The sequence below is a fragment of the Gopherus flavomarginatus genome, chromosome 2 (genome assembly GCF_025201925.1).
Source record: "Gopherus flavomarginatus isolate rGopFla2 chromosome 2, rGopFla2.mat.asm, whole genome shotgun sequence".
Classification (NCBI taxonomy): domain Eukaryota; kingdom Metazoa; phylum Chordata; order Testudines; family Testudinidae; genus Gopherus; species Gopherus flavomarginatus.
This window is the reverse complement of record NC_066618.1, coordinates 132,907,583-132,929,175: the sequence shown is the minus strand read 5'-3', so window position 1 is coordinate 132,929,175 and position 21,593 is coordinate 132,907,583.

The following is a 21,593-nucleotide window of genomic DNA, read 5'->3' as shown; positions in this document are numbered from 1 at the left end:
TTTTGAAATGATACCTCACCAGGCAGACTTTGTACAAACCATATCATCATTATATGAGAGTGGTGAATATGGGGCTTCAAGGTGCTACTCTGAGCACAGCGTGCCACATCTGGGCTGACATTGCAATGGAGATGTACCCGTAGAGTCCATCTCTGCTAGGATAAAGATGGCAGCATGGCTGGCCTGGGTCATCTGACTTGGGCTCATGGAGCTAACGCTGAGGGGCTAAAAACTGTGGTGCAGATATCTGTGTTCACGCTGAAGCCTGGGTTCAGAAACCCTCACCCTCCTGGGGTCTCTGAGGTTGGGCTCAAGCCCATCTGTCTGCACTGTAATGTTATAGTCTTGCAGCCAAACCCCATAAACCCGAGTCAGCTGGCCGGGCTTTGAGACAGGTGCCCTGCGTGTTTTAATCACAGTGTAGACATAACATTAGCATGCATCTACAGTACAATGAAACACCATGGCTGGCCCATGTCAGATTATTCAGGGTCATGCGGCTTGGTCTATGAAGTTGCATTATACGTTACTTGGCTCAGGCTCTGTACCCTGCTCTAGGAGCCCAGAAGGTTGGGAGGAAGTTTAGCGAGTGGAAATGGTAAAACCGCAGTGAAGTATTACCCTGGACTCATGGCATTTCTCCATCGGTCTGTCTGCTTTGGGAGAGGGACATAAACATGTCCTGCTGCAGTCGTTATTTCAAAGGGTGGGTTAGCATTTTCATTATCAAACATGGTGCACAAAGTAGGACTCAATCCTCAGTGTAAATAAACAAGCTACCAACACATCAGGGATTCCAATAACAGTGGCAGGTATTCTCTGGGCACTGAGATTTGTCAAGGAGTTGGTGGCTCCTTTCTTTCCTCTTCCTGCAGTAAACTCAGCTTTTTATTCCATCCTTGATGATTCATGGAATAACAGCAGCAGCCTGAAGAAAGAGGAGAGGGAATATCTCACTGCCAGGGGTGAAGGTCGCCACGTCCCCTCTGTTTGACCATTGCCATTGCAGGAGAGAAGGTTTCAGTGGAATTGAATGCCCTGGCTCAGACAAGTGACACTGGAAGCTTTTACTGTTCATGGATCCATGCAAAGGAAATTGTGTCTCTGTGTGAAAATAGGGAGGGAAATGAAACACCCACATGGTGGCATCTAAGGCAGAAGTGACCCCTATAGGATTAGAACAGAATAAATTCTCAAGCAGCATGTTTCTTACTTTGCCCATCTGTCAATTTTGATGATTATCAATGGAAATATTTTGCCATTGGGTTGTGTGTTTACACAGAAATTGACATTTACTAACAAATAAGTAATTCTTCCAAGTCTACCTAGTCTGCCAGTGTTGAGTTTAGAAGGACAGAGTCACTCTTCCCCGTCCCCATGCCAGGCCTGGGCTCTCCATGCTGCCCACTTTCCGCAATGTTGGGATCCATCCTTGATCTCCCCTCAGACCTCTGCCCCCAACCCCCACTTCTGGGATCCCCTCCCCACACTGTCCAAATGCCCTACTTCTAGGATCCCTCCCCCTTGCCCTTCCTCCCCTCTGAGCAATAGCTCTGCACTATTCCCACACTGGGAATTGAATCCTAGGCCACATGGGTGAAAACCAGGAATGCAGATCACTAGACCACATGGGGCTGTGATTGTGTTGTTGTTCTACTAAGCCAACCCCTCATGAGAGCAGCAGGACCACCCAGCAGGGGTTGCACACAGGGCTGCATTAACCCTTCAGGTGCTGAGGTTTTCCCTCTGTCCATTCCCAGTGCCTGTGATCAGGAAATAGACATCAGGGCTCCCAGGTGCTGCACAGACCATGACTGAGATCAGGACCCCACGTTGCACTAGGTGCTGTACAATCCCTGGCCAACACTGGGACACCCAGGGGGTTCCCCTCAATTTCCATGAGCCTCTGCTGCCCAACTTCTTCTGACTCCCTCTGGCTCACCCCCCACCCGCACAAAAAACCCACCTTTCCAAACAGTCCTCCTTTCCCTACCCCCTACTTTTGCTTTCACACCCTGGGACCATCTCCACTCTTCGTCCCTCCTCTCCCCCCGAGGTGAGCAGAGATGGAGGCTACTTCAGCCAGCAGAGTCAGCCCCAGCGACCCTCCCGGGGCAGTGTTTGCAGACACAGGAAGGGAGCAGCTGGGAGTGGGGGGTACTGGGAAGAAGGAGGCAGGAGAACAAATCCCAGAGCCTGGGGGAGGGGCTCTGGTACTGCCTGGGGCAGGGCAGCTCCTTGGGGTGGGGCTCTGGCACAGGCAATGGGTGGGGCAGCTCCTGGGGGCGGGGCTCTGGGGGCAGTGGGATGTTAGGTCAGCTGCTTCCCCCTCCCTGCTCCTGCGGGGGCTGAGTGAGTCCCCCCCCAAAGGGCCTCAGGGGTCGGGGTGGGCGGGGGTGCGGGGCCAGCAGCAGCGCAGCCCGCCCTGCTTCCCTGGGGCTGCCCTGCACCTCTCGGGCTGATGGCTCTGCCCTGGCATCCTCATGAATCGCTGCTCCCTGCCCGCCAGGCTCGGCTTCGGCCACAGCAGCATCGGGTGCCCCAGGGAGCCCAGCTAGGCTGGGGCTGGGGGCAGTGGAAGGTTAGGGGAAGAGGAAGCTCCATATAGTGGCAGAAGGGGCGGGGGAGGGGAGAGAAACGGAGCTGGAGTGAGGGAGGAAAAGCCCCGGACTGGACAGGAGCCACGCTGGGGAGGGGTGGGGAGGGGGGAGGAGAAGCCCTGGGCCCCTGCAGGAGCTGCAGTTGGGGGAGGGAGGTGGAGAAGCACCAAGCTGGGGAAGAGGAGGAGAAGCCACGCTGGGTTGGTGTTATATCCTTGGGGGCAGCCAATTTAGGAAGAAATCACTTGAGGCCAGACAGCAGACAGTTAACAAAACTACCATTTATTTGCAGACACAGAGCTCGCCTAACAGGCTGAAGCTGGCTGGACTATCCCCTAATAATCTAATTCAGTTGCCATAGGAATAAAAGCCATGACAACCAAATACACAACATTTTCCTCCCCCGCTAATAAGAACACCTCCCCTAAATAAAACACACACTAGACTAGAGGCATCAAAGAATCCTGTGGCACCTTATAGACTAACAGACGTTTTGGAGTATAAGCTTTCGTGGGTGAATACCCACTTCATCAGATGCATGTAGTGGAAAGTTCCAGGGGGAGGTATATATATGCAGGCAAGCTAGAGATAATGAGGCAGTTCAATCAGGGAGGATGAGGCCCTGTTCTAGCAGTTGAGGTGTCAAAACCAAGGGAGGAGAAACTGGTTTTGTAATTGGCAAGCCATTCACAGTCTTTGTTTAATCCTGAGCTGATGGTGTCAAATTTGCAGATGAACTGAAGATCAGCAGTTTCTCTTTGAAGTCTGGTCCTGAAGTTTTTTTGCTGCAGGATGGCCACCTTAAGGTCTGCTATAGTGTGGCCAGGGAGGTAGAAGTGCTCTCCTACAGGTTTTTGTATATTGCCATTCCTAATATCTGATTTGTGTCCGTTCACCCTTTTCCATAGCGACTATCCAGTTTGGCCTATGTACATAGCAGAGGGGCATTGCTGGCATATGATGGCAGGTGAATGAACCGGTGATGGTGTGGCTGATCTGGCTAGGTCCTGTGATGGTGTCACTGGTGTAGATATGTGGGCAGAGTCGGCATTGAGGTTTGTTGCATGGATTGGTTCCTGAGCTAGAGTTACTATGGAGCAGTGTGCAGTTACTGGTGAGAATATGTTTCAGGTTGGCAGGTTGCCTGTGAGCGAGGACTGGCCTGCCACCCAAGGCCTGTGAAAGTGTGCGATCGTTGTCCAGGATGGGTTGTAGATCCCTGATGATGCGTCGGAGAGGTTTTAGCTGGGGACTGTATGTGATGGTCAGTGGAGTCCTGCTGGTTTCTTTCTTGGGTTTGTCTTGCAGTAGGAGGCTGCTGGGTACAGCAGAGAAACTGCTGATCTTCAGTTCATCTGCAAATTTGACACCATCAGCTCAGGATTAAACAAAGACTGTGAATGGCTTGCCAATTACAAAACCAGTTTCTCCTTCCTTGGTTTTACACCTCAACTGCTAGAACAGGGCCTCATCCACCCTGATTGAACTGCCTCATTATCTCTAGCTTGCCTGCATATATATACCTCCCCCTGGAACTTTCCACTACATGCATCTGACGAAGTGGGTATTCACCCACGAAAGCTCACGCTCCAAAACGTCTGTAAGTCTATAAGGTGGCACAGGATTCTTTGCTGCTTTTACAGATCCAGACTAACATGGCTACCCCTCTGATACTAGACTAGAGAAGGAGGGTAGACTGCCTCCATTCCAGGCTAAACCCCGGGGATTATTTTGTCCCATAACTGTGGGTTCACTCTAGCTAAAGATCCAGCCGATGAGGAGGCCTTCTGTCTCTAGGTGGATTACGGCAAACTTCTGGTGTTGTTGCACCCAAAAGTACCATGGGCTTAGGGTTTGCAGCACAAACAGGTGAGGAGGTGGTTTCAGCTCATGCTGGGCAAAGGGGTATCTCAGCCGCTGGCAGTAAGGGAGGAGAACAGTCAGGAATAGTTGATTCGTGAGTCAGTGTCTGACCAGAAGAAGTGAAGTCACACCACTCAACTGCATATGTGTCTGAGGACTGGCATGATCTGGCAACAGCTGATCTACATGTCGCCGCCAGGTAAGATTCTCTGCAGTCCGAACTGTGTAGGAAACAGGTCCTGTTTGAGTGATGATCGTGGCAGGGACCCATTTAGTTCCAGAAGTATAATTCCGAGCCAAAACTGGCTGTCCCAGGCTAAATGTTCGGTCTTTTGCTCTGGGTGCACATCTGATGACTTGATGTTGCTGCTGATGTTGCACAATTTGTCAGGGTTCAGAAGGTTTCAGCAGATCAAAGCAAGTGTGCAGCTGTCGTCCCATCATTAGAAAGGCACTATTCCACAGTGACTGGAATGTAGCTGTTCTAACATCTGTGATCTCAGTGGTGGTGGAATAATAACACGTCTCCCCCACAAGAAACAACCGGATTGGACCGATAACTCCATCCTCCTGGAAATGTAGGTAACAAAGTCGGATGAGACCGGAAAGGTTTGTCGAGATTTTCCATGCATCACCAGGTCCATAACTTGGGACAATACTGGGCCAGCGCGAGTTGCCTTCATTATCTGAGTAGCAGTGATGGGAGTATTCTCTACCTGATCAAAGTAGAAGATTTCCTTTTGGACACTATCTTGATGTTTGATCGGCAAAGGCAACCTTGAGAGGCCATCTGCATTGCCGTGCAGAGTGGATTTCCGATATTTAATTTTATAAGTGTGTGCTGAAAGTAACAATGCTCAACGTTGCATACAACTAGCAGCTAATGGGGGAATGCCTGTGTAGGGTCCAAAAATTGACGTCAGAGGTCGATGGTCTGTGAGAAGAGTAAACTTTCGCCCAAACAGGTACTGATGAAACTTCCGAATTCCAGAAACAATTCCTAATGCCTCAAGTTCGATTTGGGAGTAGTTAGTTTTTGCTTTGCTTAGAGTGTATGAAGCAAAAGCAATAGGTCTCTCTTCTCCAGAAGGCATAATGTGTGACACGACTGCTCCCATTCCATAAGGGGAGGCATCACAGCCAATTGTAAGGGTAAGGATGGATCAAAGTGCATTAGAACTTCAGAATTTAGCAGTGCATCCTTAGCTTTGTTAAATGCAACATCACAGGCTTCAGTCCACTTCCAGGCCTTGTTCTGCCCCAGGAGCTCATGAAGTGGTTTTAGCAGTGTGGCTAACTGTGAGATGAACTTTCCATAATAGTTCAGTAGTCCTAGAAACGAGTGCAGCTGGCTTACATTTCAAGGTGGGGGAGCCTCTACCATAGCTTTAACTTTTGCAGGGGCCTTATGAAGACCTGCAGAATCAATGATGTGTCCCAAATATTCAACAGAGAGCTTGAAGAATTCACACTTGTCTTTGCAAAGTCGTAGGTCATACTCTTCCAGTCTTTGTAGGGTAGCCTCTACATTCTTTAAGTGATCCTCTTCATTCCTTCCAGTGACCAGGATATCATCCAGATAGCACTGAACTCCTGACAAACCACACAAGATCTGGTCCATAGCCCTCTGGAACAGGGCGGGAACAGACATTATTTCGAAGGGTAGGCGACAGTATCGATAAAGCCCCTTATGAGTCACAATAGTCAACAGATCTTAGGACTTGTAATCGACATGCATCTGTAAATATGCTTGACTCAGATCAATCTTACTGAACTTTTGTCCCCCAGCCAGGCCTGCGAAGAGGTCATCTATGCAGGGAAGAGGGTATTGCTCTGCACACAACACTGGGTTGACAGTGATTTTAAAATCACCGCAAATCCGGAGAGAGCCATCTTTCTTCACTATTGGAACGATAGGAGTGGCCCATGAACTCTGGGTAACTGGTGTTAGGACTCCATTGGTGACCAGGCGCTTCAGGTCTGTTTCGACTTTTGGCCTGATGGCATATGGCACAGTTCAGGCTTTCAGAGATTTTGGTGCACTATCAGGTTTAATGTTCAATGTCACAGTGATTCCCTTCATACTTCCCAAGTCATCTCCAAAAACAGCAGCATGTTTCCTTAGTATAGGGGTTAGACTGGTTTCTTCTTTAGTCATCCGGTGCACTTCTGCCCAGGTCAGCTGAATCTGCCCAAGCCAAGACCTACCCATTAAGGTTGGGTAGTTACCTCTCACCACAAACAGTGGCAATTTAGCAGCCTGTCCATTGAGCTCCACCTTAACAGCAATAGTGCCCAACATGGTCACAGCTTCTCCTGTATACGTCTTCAGAACAGTTTTTGTTGCCTTAAGCGGAAGAGGCTGTAGCTTTTCTTTATACACAGTTTCGGAGACCAGCAAGACAGCTGCACCGATGTCCAGTTCCATGCATATAGGTTTGCCATCCAATAACGGGGTTATCCCGAATTCATGTGAGCCTTCTGCCAAAGACAAAACATGCAGTGACACTTCCGCTTGCAATGAGGTGCCACCTTGATCATCCTGGGTCTGCTCTAGGGTATGCAGGATTCCTCTTTTCGTCGGCCAGACCACAGGCCTTTTGTTCTTTTGTTTACAGGCACACTCAATGTGTCCCTTTTTGCCACAGTGTCGACACACCAGGTCCTTACACCAGCATTCTGATGCCTGGTGACCTGGCTTACCACAGCGGTAACATTCCTGACTCTGCACAGTTTTGTGGGTAGGTTCTTGTGACACTTTTTGCAGCCTAGGGGATGCGCCGATGTATTGCGCCTCCCTTGTAGCCAGTTCCATGGATACAGCAATATCAATAGCCTTCTCTAATGTAAGCTGAGCTTCTGTCAGTAGGCACTTCCGTATAGCTTCTCTGTAGAGGCCACACACTAACCTGTCACGCAGGGCATCATTTAATATCTCTTTAAATTCACAGTGTTCTGCTAGCTTTTTTAAAATTGCTACAAATTGTACAACTGTTTCATCTTCTGTTTGGTCTCTTTTGTGAAACCAATATCTTTCAGCAAATACCAGTGGTTTTGGGGAAAAATGGGACCCCAGGATTTCCACCATGTCACTGCAAGATTTAGTCTCAGGCTTAACAGGGTATAGTAAGCTGCATAACAGGGAGTAGGTTTTAGCTCCTACAACACTTAAGAATATGGGCACCTTCTTCTCTTCTGGAATGTCATTTCCAATAACAAAAAGCTCAAAACACTCAGTATACGCAGGCCACTGCTCTATATTCTCATCAAAAGGTTCCAGTGGCCTGGTCAGAGTAGCCATGATTTTTAGTTTCACTTTCTGTACCTTGACTTCTACTTCCTTGTGTTGCTGGAGCAGCACCGGAATCCCATCCTCGTCGCCACTTGTTATATCCTTGGGGGCAGCCGGTTTAAGAAGAAATCACTTGAGGCCAGACAGCAGACAGCTAACAAAACTACCATTTATTTACAGACACAGAGCTCACCCAATTGGCCGAAGCTGGCTGGGCTAACCCCTAATAATCTAACTCAGTTGCGTGGGAACAAAAACCATGACAACCAAATACACAACAGTGGGCACCCTGCTGTGTGGGTGGGATGACGGTAACCCAGACTCAGGGCTGGAACAGGCCCCTGATTGAGGGGGTGGCTTCATGGTTTACAGCACTCTGATGTCTCAGACAATGTGTCTCTCCCAAAGCCTCAGATCTGCATCCCCAGAAGGCTCCTGAGCTGCCTCCGCTCCTTTCACCTTCTACAGCAAGGAGCAGCAGCAAGGGGCAGGGATGAGCCATAGGCAGCAGGTGGGGGGCAGAGGCTTCAGGAGCCCAGAGTGTTTGCCTGTCTGGGCATTTTGGCTGAGACCTCAGGGACACATTGTCAGGCAGAATCCCAGGCATCTGTATGAAAGGAGCATAAGGATGTAAGAGCAGCCAGACTGGGTCAGACTGGGTCCATCTCGCCCAGTGTCCTGTCTTCCCATAGCGGCCAAAGCCAGGTGCCCCAGAGAGAATGAACAGAACAGGTAATCATCAAGTGATCTATCCCCTGTCACCCGCTCCCAGCAAACAGAAACTAGGGACACCTTCCCTGCCCATCCTGGCTCAGAGCATGTCCTCCATGAATGGATTTAGCTCTTTTTCTGAGCCCTGTTATAGTCTTGACCTTCACAACATCCTCTGGCAAGGAGTTCCACAGGTTGACTGTGCGTTGTGTGAAGAAATACTTCCTTTTGTTTGTTTTAAACGTTCTGCCTATTAATTTCATTTGGTGGCCCCAAGTTCTTGTGTTATGAGAAGGAATAAGTAACACTTACTTATTTACTTTCTCCACACCAACCATGATTTTATAGACCTCTATCATATCCTCCCTTAGTCACCTTTTCTCCAAGCTGAAAAGTCCCAGTCTTATTATTCTCTCCTCAGATGGCAGACACTCCATACCCCTTTCTGAACCTTTTCCAATTCCAATACATCTTTCCTGAATGCAGGATTCAAGATGTGGGCATACCATGGATTTATACAGTGGCAATAAGATTTTCTCTCTTATTTTCTATCCCTTTCCTAATGACTACCAACATTCTGTTCCCTTTTTGCCGGCCGCTGCACACTGAGTGGATGTTTGCAAAGAACTATCCACAGTGACTCCAAGATCTCTCACTTGAGTGGCAACAGCTATTTGACATCCCATCGTTTTATATGTAGAGTTGGGATTATGTTTGCCAATGTGCATCACTTTGCATTTATCAGCATTGAATTTCATCTGCCATTTTGTTGCCCTTTCACCCAGTTTCGTGAAATCTCTTTTTAGCTCCTCACAGGCTACTTAACTATCCTCAGTAGTTTTGGATCATCTGCAAATTTTGTCACCTCGCTGTTTAGCAGATCATTTATCAATATGTTGACTAGTCCTGGTCCCAGTACAGACACCACTAGTTACCTGTTTGCATCCTGAAAATTGACCATTTATTCCTACCCTTTGTTTCCTAGCTTTTAACCAGTTATTGATCCATGTGAGGACCTTCCAGAGGTGAAAGTAAGTCAGTCCAGTCCACTATGGGATACCGGCAAGAGCGGATATGCTGTTCCAGCCCGGCCCGTCTTCCCCAGGCTGGTGATTTAAAGGGCCCAGGGCTTTCTGCAGTGGCTGGAGCCCCGGGTCCTTTAAATCACCTCCAAAGCCCCCCTGCCGGAGCCCCGGGGAGCAAATCACTGCCGTGGATGCTGCTCTCTCCTGCGCTACGAACACAGAGCAGAGGCAGCGGGAGCTTCCTTACAGTGGGAGGGGGCACTGTTGTCTGAACTGTGGCACTCCCATGACACCTCAAGGACCCACACTCGCACCACACCTCCCCCCGAGGCCACACCCACAGAACGCCTCTTCCCCCCCTAAAACTCCACCCTTCCCCCCACTCCATCACTGGTCCTAATAGCTCGTAAACAGTGGTGGAGCCACAGCCCTCTAACCCCCTGTTCCAGCACCCCTGACACAGAACTAAGCAAGAAGCAGTGTGTGTGTGTGCGTGTGTGTGTGTGTGTGTGTGTGTGTGTGTGTGTGTGTGTGTGTGTGTGTGTGTGTGTGAGACAGAGGCTGCTGTGCTGACCTGAGCCAGTGAGGGAAGCAGGGGCTGATGTTGGGACTGTCTCCCTCCCCCTGCCTCAGGACTGGTTGCTTGCAGCAGCTGTCTGGACTTAGAGACAGTGTGCCCACACACTCACTCTCCCCACACACACACACACACTCTATACCCCACCAGGCACATTGCAGTTGAAAAGCAGCTGGCAATCTAGTAGGATTCCCATGGAACAATGGGATAGACAAACCTGCATCATGTGATGCTGTACCAGCCATGAGGTCTTGCAAACCCTTCCCAAAACACCTGCAGCCAGTTGCACAGCTACCCACAATGCACTACTGTCTGTGGCCATCCAAGATTCTAGCCTGGATGTGCTCTGGTGACACAAGGGGCATAGTGTGGATATGCAACAGCTGTTTAGTTGAAACACTTTAAAGCCACATTACCCAATAGTGTAGCCACAGCTTAAGAGTGAGACAAGACCCAGCTCCCTTGAAACTGAAGAACCACAACTTCCCCTGTAGTTGACAGGATGTGAACCTGTGCTAAAAAACCCAATGGATTGCTAGTCCATCGCCTTAGACACTCGGCCATAACTACTTGCTTGAGATGGGTCTCTCACTACACTCTAGTTCTGTTCTCGATCTGTGATCAATTCCAGTTCTTCCCTCAGACCAGCTTCCACAACACACACACTTCTGTGCCGTTGTGGAAGTGTGTCCATGGCTGAACTGCAAGAATTCCTGCTCATTTCCCTTCTGGCTGGAGCATGAGGAGGGTGTTTTTGTGGTCAATGACGTTCCTGTAGATTGTTGTCCATTTCCTGCCTTGATCATTCAGACAGTTCCTTTACCATCATATCCCCAGCACATCAGGGATTGCAATAGCAGAGGGTAGGTTTTCTCCTGGGCACTGAGCTTTGCTAGGGGATTGGTGGCTCCTTTCTTCCTCACCCTGGAGTAAACTCAGCTATTTATTCCATCCTTGATGTTTCAATGAATAACAAGAGATGACCGAGGAAAGAGGTGGACAGGGCGGGTCTTAGGGGAGGGGCAGAGAGGTGTGGGTGGTGGACAGGGAAGGTCAGGGGAGGGGGTAGAGAGGTGTGAGTGCTGGTCAGGGTGGGTCCCAGGGGAGAAGCAGAGAGGCACAAGTGGTGGGCAGGGCTGGTCTTAGGGGAGGGGGCAGAGAGGTTTGGGCAGGGTGAGTCTCAGGGGAAGGGCAGAGAGGTTGGGGCAGCAGACAGGCCTTGGGGTAGGGGGTGGAGAGGCACAAGGAGGCCTTCGGGCAGCAGAGGAGCAAGCGAAAGTTGGACCAGAAGGCCTCAGCCAAAGAGGAAGAGCAGGGGTGGGAAGTGGCCAAATGGGAGTGAGGGCAGAGCATAGGTGGGGCCTCAGAGGGAGGAGAATGAGTCAGGGGGTGGAGTGGGCAGGGCCACCCAGAGGATTCAGAGCCTGGGGCAAAACAATTTTGGGGGCTCCTTCCATAAAAAAGTTGCAATACTCTAGAATACTATATTCTCATGGGGGCCCTGCAGGGCCTGGGGCAAATTGCCCCACGTGCCCCCCCCCTCTGGGTGGCCCTGTCCTAACCCTCTTCTTGTACGTCCCCTGCCCCCTAATCATTTTTGTTGCCCTCCCCTAGACTCTCTCTAACTTGTTTCTCTAGTGGGAGGGTGAAAACTGGACGCAATGCTCCAGACGTGGGCTCACCAATGCCGAATAGAGGGGAATAGTCACTTCTGCTGCCAATACTCCTTCTAATCCAGCCCAGTATGACCAGTTACCCATATTGAATGCAGACCCACCAATATTTGATCAATTGGTTACTGTCCATTCAAGAGGTTCTTTCCTACCTATTCATAAATAATGAAGATACTCTAAGCAGAGGGGAGAGAGCTGTCCCGCCCGTGTAGTTAATCCATCTCCCGGAGAGGTGGTAGCTACGTCACTGGGGGAATCTATGTGGGTGGGTGTGCAAGCTGTGGTGTCTCCATGCATCTATAAGTTTAATGAAACCCCATTTTTAAAAGCACTGTGGACTGGGAAGAGAACATAAGATCTCTGAGGCAGGGCCTGTCCTTCAAACTCTTTAAGATCACTGACTTACTTTCATAGCAGTCATGGGGGTATACCTCAGTGGTAGAGTGTTTGACTGCAAATCAAGTAGTCCTTGGTTTAGATCCAAATGCCCCCTGACGCACCTCTTCCTTCAACAAAAGTAATTGCATTTCTGTTATGTTCACGAGTTCCACTGACTAGGGATCTCTGAAATGAATGCAAACACTCAATATCTTCCTGTGCAAATGCATATAAACCTAGCAAACATGTGTCTCCACTGAAATCAGTTCAAATCCTCTAAAGGATTAAAGAATCCTTATTGAGCTTGCAGGAAAAAACCATCCTGATGTGTAGAAAGAATAGTAAATATGGCAGGCAGCCAGCTTGGCTTAACAGTGAAATCCTTGCTGATCTTAAACGCAAAAGAGAAGCTTACAAAAAGTGGAAGATTGGACAAATGACCAGAGAGGAGTATAAAAATATTGCTCAGGCATGCAGGAGTGAAGTCTGGAAGGCCAAATCACACTCGGAGTTGCAGCTAGCAAGAGATGTTAAGAGTAAGAAGAAGGGTTTCTTCAGGTATGTTAGTAACATGAAGAAAGTCAAGGAAAGTGTGGGCCCCTTACTGAATGAGGGAGGTAACTTAGTGGACAGAGGATGTGGAAAAAGCTAATGTACTCAATGCTTTTTTTGTCTCTGTCTTCACAAACAAGATCAGCTCCCAGACTGCTGCACTGGGCAGCACAGTGTGGGGAGAAGGTGACCAGCCCTCTGTGAAGAAAAAAATGGTTCGAGACTATTTAGAAAAACTGGAGACCAGCACATGTCCATGGGGCTGGATGCGCTGCATCCGAGGGTGCTAAAGGAGTTGGCGGATGTGATTGCAGAGCCATTACCCATTATCTATGAAAACTCATGGCGATCGGGGGTGGTCCCAGATGACTGGAAAAAGACTACTGTAGTGGCCATCTTTAAAAAAGGGAAGAAGGAGGATTTGGGGAACTACAGGCCAGTCAGTCTCACCTCAATCCCTGGAAAAATCATGGAACAGGTCCTCAAGGAATGACTTCTGAAGCACTTAGAGGAGAGGAAAGTGATCAGGAACAGTCAGCATGGATTCACCAAGGGCAAGTCATACCTGACTAACCTAATTGCCTTCTATAAGGAGATAACTCGGTCTGTGGATGAGGGGAAAGCAGTGGATGTGTTATTCCTTTACTTTAGCAAAGATTTTGATGTGGTCTCCCACAGTATTCTTGCCAGCAAGTTAAAGTATGGGCTGGATGAATGGTCTGTAAGGTGGTTAGAAAGCTGGCTAGATCGTCAGACTCAATCGGCAGTGATCAAAGGCTCCATGTCTAGTTGGCAGTCAGTTTCAAGCGGAGTGCCCCAAGGGTTGGTCCTGGGGCCAGTTTTGTTCAATATCTTCATTAATGATCTGGAGAATGGCGTGGACTGCACCCTCATCAAGTTTGCAGATGACACTAAACTGGGAGGAGTGGTTGATACGCTGGAGGGTAGGGTTAGGATACAGAGGGACCTAGACAAATTAGAGGACTAGGGCAAAAGAAACCTGATGAGGTTCAACGAGGACAAGTGCAGAATCCTGCACTTAGGACAGAAGAATCCCATTTGCTGTTACAGACTACGGACCAAATGGCTAGGAAGCGGTTCTACAGAAAAGGACCCAGAGATTACAGTAGACGAGAAGCTGGCTATGAGTCAACAGTGTGCCCTTGTTGCCAAGAAGGCTAACGGCATTTTGGGTTGTATAAGTAGGGGCATTGCCAGCAGATCGATGGATGTGATCATTCCCCTTTATTCGACATTGGTGAAGCCCCGTCTGGAGTACTGTGTCCAGTTTTGGGCCCAACACTACACAAAGGATGTGGAAACCTTGGAAAGATTCCAGCAGACGGCAACAAAAATGATTAGAAATCTGGAGCACATGACTTATGAGGAGAGGTTGAGGGAACTGGGCTTGTTTAGTCTGCAGAAGAGAAGACTGAGGGGGGATTTGATAGCTGCTTTCAAGTACCTGAAAGGGGGTGCCAAAGAGGATGGATCTAGACTGTTCTCTATGGTACCTGATGACAGAACAAGGAGTAATGGTCTCAAGTTGCAACGAGGAAGGTTTAGGTGGAATATTAGGAAAAAAACTTTTTCACAAGGAGGGTGGTGAAGCACTGTAATGGGTTACCTAGAGAGGTGGTGGAATCTTCTTCCTTAGAGGTTTTTAAGGTCAGGCTTGACAGAGCCCTGGCTGGTAAGATTTAGTTGGGGATTGTTCCTGCCTTGAGCAGTGGATTGGACTAGATACCTCCTGAGGTCCCTTCCAACCCTAATATTCTATGATTATATGATTAAATGTTCTGATGGTGTCTTCTGGACATAAAATCGACTAATTTCTGAAAAACGGAGTGTAGCATTGGGAGCAGCGTCTAATGTTTTACTGTCTAGCCAACTTGCTTCCTAGAACGAACGCTCCTTGAGTGTGGTGATTCACAGGGAGTAGCTCAAACCTCCAAAGTGCCTGGCCAGGGGCAGGACATTGGCACAGCAAGGGAGGGGTGTAGCAGTGACATCACAAAGCCCTTTTACAGGACCTCACATTATTGGTCAAAGACTATTGGTGGGGAGGTGGTGACCTCACAGAGAGATTCTGACATCATCCAGGCAGGAGAGTAGCGAGGGGCCAGGGAAACCTCAGAGACCCCTGTGGCTTTCCTTCAGCAAGTCTCCTTCTCCAGGTCTGTCTTTGAGGACTGAGAGAGTATTCGGGGTCACGGACGTGAGCGCCAGGAGGAACCTCTTTCGAGTTTTCTCCTTCTCTTGTAGTGATTTTACTAGAAAACAGCCATCCCTGTTTAGAAGGTAAGAGCCTCCTGGAGGTTTGAAACCTGTTCAGTCTGATCCATCTGGTGAGAGTTGAATTCTAGGCATGGAAAACACGAGCTTAAGGAGGCAGAATTTTATTCCACAGCTGGGATTTTGTCCCTTAGAATCAGTGGGGACATAAGGGTTTGTCCTTTTTGTTTCACCTTTTCCTCCACCCACCCTCCCTCCCTCGTTTCTCTTCTTCTCTTGCTTCTTTTCTCCTTTTTCCTATTCCCCTCCCAACACCAGGAGGTATGCTTGTGTGTGTTTGTGTGTTGTGGGGCAGTGCTCTGTAGCTCCCACTGTGGGAGGTTCACCGGAAAATGTGGGGCTGAAATAGTACTTGGGCAGTGATCCCCACCAGCGACCTGGGCCATCCTTCGGGCTCTCTGGGCTCATCCTCAGTCTCCCGTCCTCAGTCTCTACCCTGATTGGCTGAGCAGGGGGTTATTGACAGGGAGGAGACTCAGGTCCTTGTTGTTCTCTTTTAAGAACAAGGAAATAAGTCAGAACCAGTTCTATGTTTGATGAATTTTGCTGCTTCTCTGCATTAATGGTCTCTGAGCAGTTCATGATTCTCTCTAACATTGCAGTTCTCCTCAAATACTTGCTGAATAATTACTGTCACTATTGTTGGTCTGGAGCTCATCTGAGACCACTTTATTCAGGTCATTCAATGTCTGAAATTCAAGATCCGATGGTTATTCTGAAAATTAGGGCTCTTGTGTCCTATTCCCAACTCTGCCACCGACTGCCTGTGTGACCTAAGACAAGTCAATTCTCCTTTCTCAGCCTGAGCTTCTCCCTCTTTCAAGTAGGGATAATAATGATCCGCTCCTACCTACCTCATGGTGCGTGGAGGCAGGGCTGGTTCTAGGTCTTTTGCTGCCCAAAGCAAAAAAAAATTTTGGCTGCCCCCACCCCATCTCTGCCCCCCCACTCCCCTGCTGCCCAAGCCCTGGGCTTTCCCTCCCCACCTGAACCCCCTGACACTCCAGCTCTGGGCCTCCCCCCAACCTCATCCCCCTGCTGTCCCAGCCCTGGGCTCTCCCCCCCCCCACATCCGTGCTGCCCCAGCTCTGGGCTCTCCTCTCCCCCCCTTCAGTGCTCCCGCACCCACACACACTCCTGCCGTCTCAGCCCTGGGCTCTGCCCCCACCACCCGCACCTCCTGCCACCCCAGCCCAGCCTGACTGGCTGTGTGACCTGAGACAAGTCAATTCTCTTTCTCAGCCTGAGCTTCTCCATCTTTCAAGTAGGGATAGTAATGATCTGCTCCTACCTACCTCACGGTGGGTGGAGGATGGGGATCCATTGGAGAGTGTCACTAGGAATAGTGCATAATATAAGGTGTCCTATCACATTTACTCAGAGCAGATTAACACATAATAGAATAGCTGAAATAGTCTATTTGATTTGTATGTTTTTATTTTGAAATTGTTAAAAGCAGCAACGACGTAGCTCAGACTGAAGCATCTTATCTAATGTTTGAGATCTAAGTGTCTCCTCTTTGTGTGCGAGGAGACAATTTAACACACTGTGACAAACAGGACATGCTTTTCTTTTGCAACAAAATACTTTTGCAAAGAACTTTCATCCCACTTGTTATGATTTTGAGAAACAAACTGATTTTGTCTGAATGGGATTTTCTGACAGAAATGGTTTCAATGAAATTTCCTCACCATCTCGAATCCTGGGCTCTATGCCTACCTCTAACGAGGAGAGGGAGGGTTTGTCTGTTAGAACAGGAGTCAGGACTGCTGGCTTCTCTTTCTGGCTCTGCCACCACCTTTCTGAGTATGCCCTTGGGTAGGTCACTTCCCTTCTCTGTACCTCAGGCTCCTCCCCATATGTCCAATGGGAACAGGGACAGTTCTCGAACTCTGGGCAGTTGTGAGCCTGAGTGAGATAAGGGGTGTTAAAGCCCTCTGTGATGGAGAAAGGGGAGTTTCACAGTGTTTAGCACCAAGGAATTCTAAAGTTTGCTAAAGTGTCTAGTCTGTGGAAACAAGAAATGGTCGGGCCCTAACTTTTTAAAAGCCCATTCCGGGATGTGAGTCCCTGTCTTTTCGGTACCTGGGGTTCTTTGCCAGCAGGAGAGAAGAGGTTCCTGCCTCCGTTTTTGTGGCCTAAACAAACCCGGTGTTGTGGCCCAGTTCTCGTCTGAGATCCCTGAAAAAGAACATCTTCTCACCCATGATCAAGACAGGACCTATCATGCTAGTTACATTTTAATAAGACCAAAGCCTCCTCAAACCCGGTGTCACAATCACTGGAATGATTTTACCTGGATATTTTACCGGCCGCAGACACAAAGCGAGACAAATTACACACAAGAATCCGGAGGCTTTTCATTCCTTAGGTTCTGCTGCCATTTCATTTCTGTCCTCTTCCAAGATTTATCATTGTGCAAAACAATGTTTGGCCTTGGGAGTGTCCCCTCTGGTCCTGCCTGCTGCCTATGGGAAATTAAAAGGGCCCAGAGATCCCTGCCGCCGCCACCACCACCAGCACAAGGGGGCTAAGGCAGTTTCCTGCTCACCCTCGCTCCGTGTGGCACGCCACCCCAGAAGCAGCTGGCACGTCACTGTAGCCCCTGAGGTGTGTGTGGGGGGTCTCCCCGAGTACCAACTCTGCCTACTGTGGCAATGGGACCTGTGGGGTGGAGTCTGCTGGCAGTGGTGCACAGAGACACTCCCAGCCCTCCTGGTTAGAGGCTGCTTCCAGAGAGGGGTGCACATTGCTTTTGGGAAATGCTTGAGGTAAATGCTGTACCCCTCACCCTCTCCTGCACCCCTCACAGTCTGCTCCAACTCAAACCCCATATCCGCACCCAAACTCCCTCCAAGACCCTGCCCACCACACCCACTCCTGCACCCCAACCCTCTGACTGAGCCCAGACCCTGCACTCAAAGTCTTTCCCAGAGCCCAACACCTCCCTCCCACACCCAAACTCCCTCCCAGAGCCTCACACAGGTGTGGGGTGGGGCAGGACTTGGTCCCATTCTGGGAACCACCTAAAATTATACAAACCTGCCAGCTCTGTCCAGCCCAACCTTCTGCTGATGCACCTCAGCCCACACCCGTGCAGGGATTGAAGCTTTCATTGTTTAAATTCCAGGACACTGAGGGATTTCAGCTCCCCTTTGCCCAGAGGGAACCTTCACCTCACTCCCAACCAGGTTTTTATCCATGGGATCACTGTAGGGGGGCTGGGTCCCTCTGGGTCTTTTCTCTCTCTAGGACAGGCCAGGGTGCAATAACTGGGGCGTCTGAGCACCCAGGACCTTCTGTGGGGCTGCCATTCCCCTTCCCCTTCTGTGGTCCCATCTGTTACTGACTCCAGCCTTTTTTCTATCCATCGTCAGCACCATCTCAAGCCAGCTGCACCCGCCTCAAAAAGTCAGTGTCCCCTGGTGGGTGTAAATCACTGACCTCTCTCCTCTCTGAGCACCGACAGCCCCTCTGTTTCCTTGCCTCTCGGGCTGTGCAGATGGGACCTTTCCCTCCAGTGCTGGAGGATTCGCCCTTCTCATCTACCATTGTCCCAAGCAGCACAGCGGGTGGGAATCTTAAACATACCGAGGTGACTTAGGAGCAGAAACTCCCCCAGGACTTTCCATGCAATTGTCCCTTGCCCCTCAGTGAGCAGGATTGAAGCTCGGGCAAGGAGCCTGGTGGGCCACATCCCGTCTGGGCATGAGCTAAGCAGCAGGATGAAAAAGAAACGTGGAGATGTGGGGGATTGAACCCAGGGCCTCATACATGCAAAGCATGTGCTCTGCTACTGAGCTACAACCCCACCTTGATGTGATCCTTACTCTGACGGCCAAACCTGCTGTCCTGGAGGTTGGTGGTTCATGGGGAACACTTTGTGGCAGGGCCGGATTCTATACAGCAGAGGAGGAGAGAGAGCGCAGGCCCTGGACCCAGGGTGCAGCGATACAAGACTCAGCCTTCATACTGTATTGGCTGGGTGCAGGGGTGAGAGTAACTTACAGGACTTACCGGTACTGCGGGAGTCCTGAGGGGGCGTGGCCTGATCCAGAAGAGGCGTGGCATCTCAAGAGTTAAAGGCCCTGGGGCACCAGCTGTGGCTGGGAGACCCAGAGCCTTTAAATCAACCAGAGGCTCCTAGCTGAAGAGGGGGCTGGGAGCCCCCCGGTGCTCATGGGGCAAATTAAAGGGCCTAGGCCTCCAGCCACCAGGAGAACCCCAAGCTTTGCGGGCCTGGGGCAGGGATTTAAAAGGCCCAGAGCTCCTGCCGCTGAGGGGAGCCCCGAGCCCTTTAAATCCCGGCCCCAGCCCGGTCACCAGAGCCACGGCCAGGATTCAAAGGACTCTGGGCTGCCTGCAGCAGCATGGAGCTCTCAGCCCTTTAAATCTCAGCTGCAGCTGGGATTTAAAGGGCTCTAGGCTGCCCGCAGCCTCGGGGAGCTCTGAGCCCTTTCAATCCCGGTCCCAGCCTGGCCGCCAGAGCCCTGGCCGTGGGCAGTCCAGAGCCCTTTCAATGCCCGCCATGGACGCCGGTGTGATCCAACACGGCGTACTGGCTCTTCCCAGTACACCATACCAGACTGGACCGGCTTACTTTCAGCTCTGGGTGGGTGAGTGGTGCTGCAATCCCCTGCTAGAAAGTAATGTTGGTGGGGGACTCTGTGAGCAGCTCAACACCCAACCCTGGTTGCAGACGCAGTGTGGGGGACTCCAGGTGTTTCTAGGATCCACTATTTCCACCTGCCTGTAAAATCCGGTTTTCCCCAGCACATTCACTGCAGTGCAATTGGGTCAGTGTTTCCATGGCTGCACAACAAAGAATAGCTCCCAGTTTCCTCTCTATCTGCAGCAGGATTAGCCTGTGTCGGTGGTTAATGATGTGGATCTTGTAGTTTGTTATTCATTCCCCACCTTGAAAATTCAGACAGTCCCTTTCCTACTCAAATCCCCAGCACCTCAGTGACCCTGGTAGCAGAGGTTGGGTTTTCCCTGAGGGCCTGAGATTTTCAGGGGTCTTTTTCCCTCCAGCTGGAGTGAACTCAGCTTTTCCCCATCCCAGACATTCCATGAAATGACAACAGCAGTAAAAAGAAAGAGGGGAGGGAACGTCTCACGGCCAGGGCTGGATGTGCCCAGGGCCCCCTGCTTGGCCATAGTTTCCATGGAATTTGGCCACCTGCTTTGCACAAGGGACAGAGAAAGATCCTGCTGTTCCTGTGTCTGTGCAAAGAAAATTGTGCTTCGGTATGAAAGAGAGGTGGGAAATGGCCCCATGATGGGACAATATCCTCAGGATTTAGACCGAAGGACTCAGGTTGAGAACTGATTTAACTCCACTCATCTGGGATTTAACAAATTCCCTTCCACAGAGACACTGGGAACTTGTGACCTTGATCCAGACTCTGCAGCTTCAGGCTGCTTTAACTCCTGGTAAAAACCTGAACTTGATTCCAAGAAGGGAGAGAGGAGAAGCCTGAAGTTGCCTTTGGTCCAAGGCTGGGATCTCCTGGATGGGTACAAACGTCCTTCCCTGCTACCAGGGGACAGCAGCTACTGGAGACATAGCAGAGCTCACAGGAAGGCGGGTTGTTGAATGCACTTTATGTGCACAGGACCCCACTAACTCTAAATCCCCCACTCTAGCAGGAACTTAGAAAGTCAGACCTCGGTCAATGGCAGGACTGGGCTTTGAAAAAGAGATTCGTTTTTCCTCCCCGTCATGAGAAAGAAAGTAAGAGCTGGCAGCTCTGGTGCAGAAAACCACTTTTTCATCTGGCTGCGGAGCTTCCAACCAGGTGCAGACGACTGGTGTCTCCTGAAGGGGGGGCACAATGTCAAGGTTCAGCCCGATCCCCTTGCAATCAACAGCCCCCTCAGCTGCGAACAGTGCAGGGAGAGGAAGCAGCAAAGGCAGCCCCTTTCCATTCACCCCTTCAGTAGCTGCTTTGCAGGGAGGGGGCCTGGCAGCACCACATAATGCAGCAGGCGATAGCTAACCTAGGTGGGGCACATGACCCCACACACGCCCTCTGAAGTGTTGCCTCTGAAATTTGGAACACTGGTGAGTTCAGGGCACAGCTGCACACCCAGAAGAAAGCCCAGCACTACACGCCCAGGGTGAAGGGGGTGCTAACGCCTGGCATTAAACCAGAAACCTTTAGATCTTCAATCCGATGCACTCCCAGCTGAGCTACTTTGGCAAGGACCAGGCCCACCAGGAAGGCTTAATACACGAGCCACAGCACATGCTGGGAAGATTTAAATCTGGATGTCACAAAGCAGGAGCCAAGCAGTGGACTTGACCTGGAGGGGCAGGCTGGAGTTTCCTGTATCCCATTCACTCAAGCCAGCACCTGCCCCCTCACAAGTTGTCACTGGCACCCCCAGGTCAGCAAGAAAGGAGCATCGGTTCTCACTGGAACAACTCCTCTCGCAGGCTTCTCCCAAGCCTAAAACCGAAAACCATCTTGCCAGAAAGCATCCCACTCGTGTCATAGTATAATTCCCAAATCTGGACCTTAGCGTCCAGGATATGGGTACTAGCATGAAGTCCTCTAAGCTTAATTACCAGCTTAGATTCTGTAGCGCTGCCACCAATCAGGAATTTCCAGGGCCTGATAC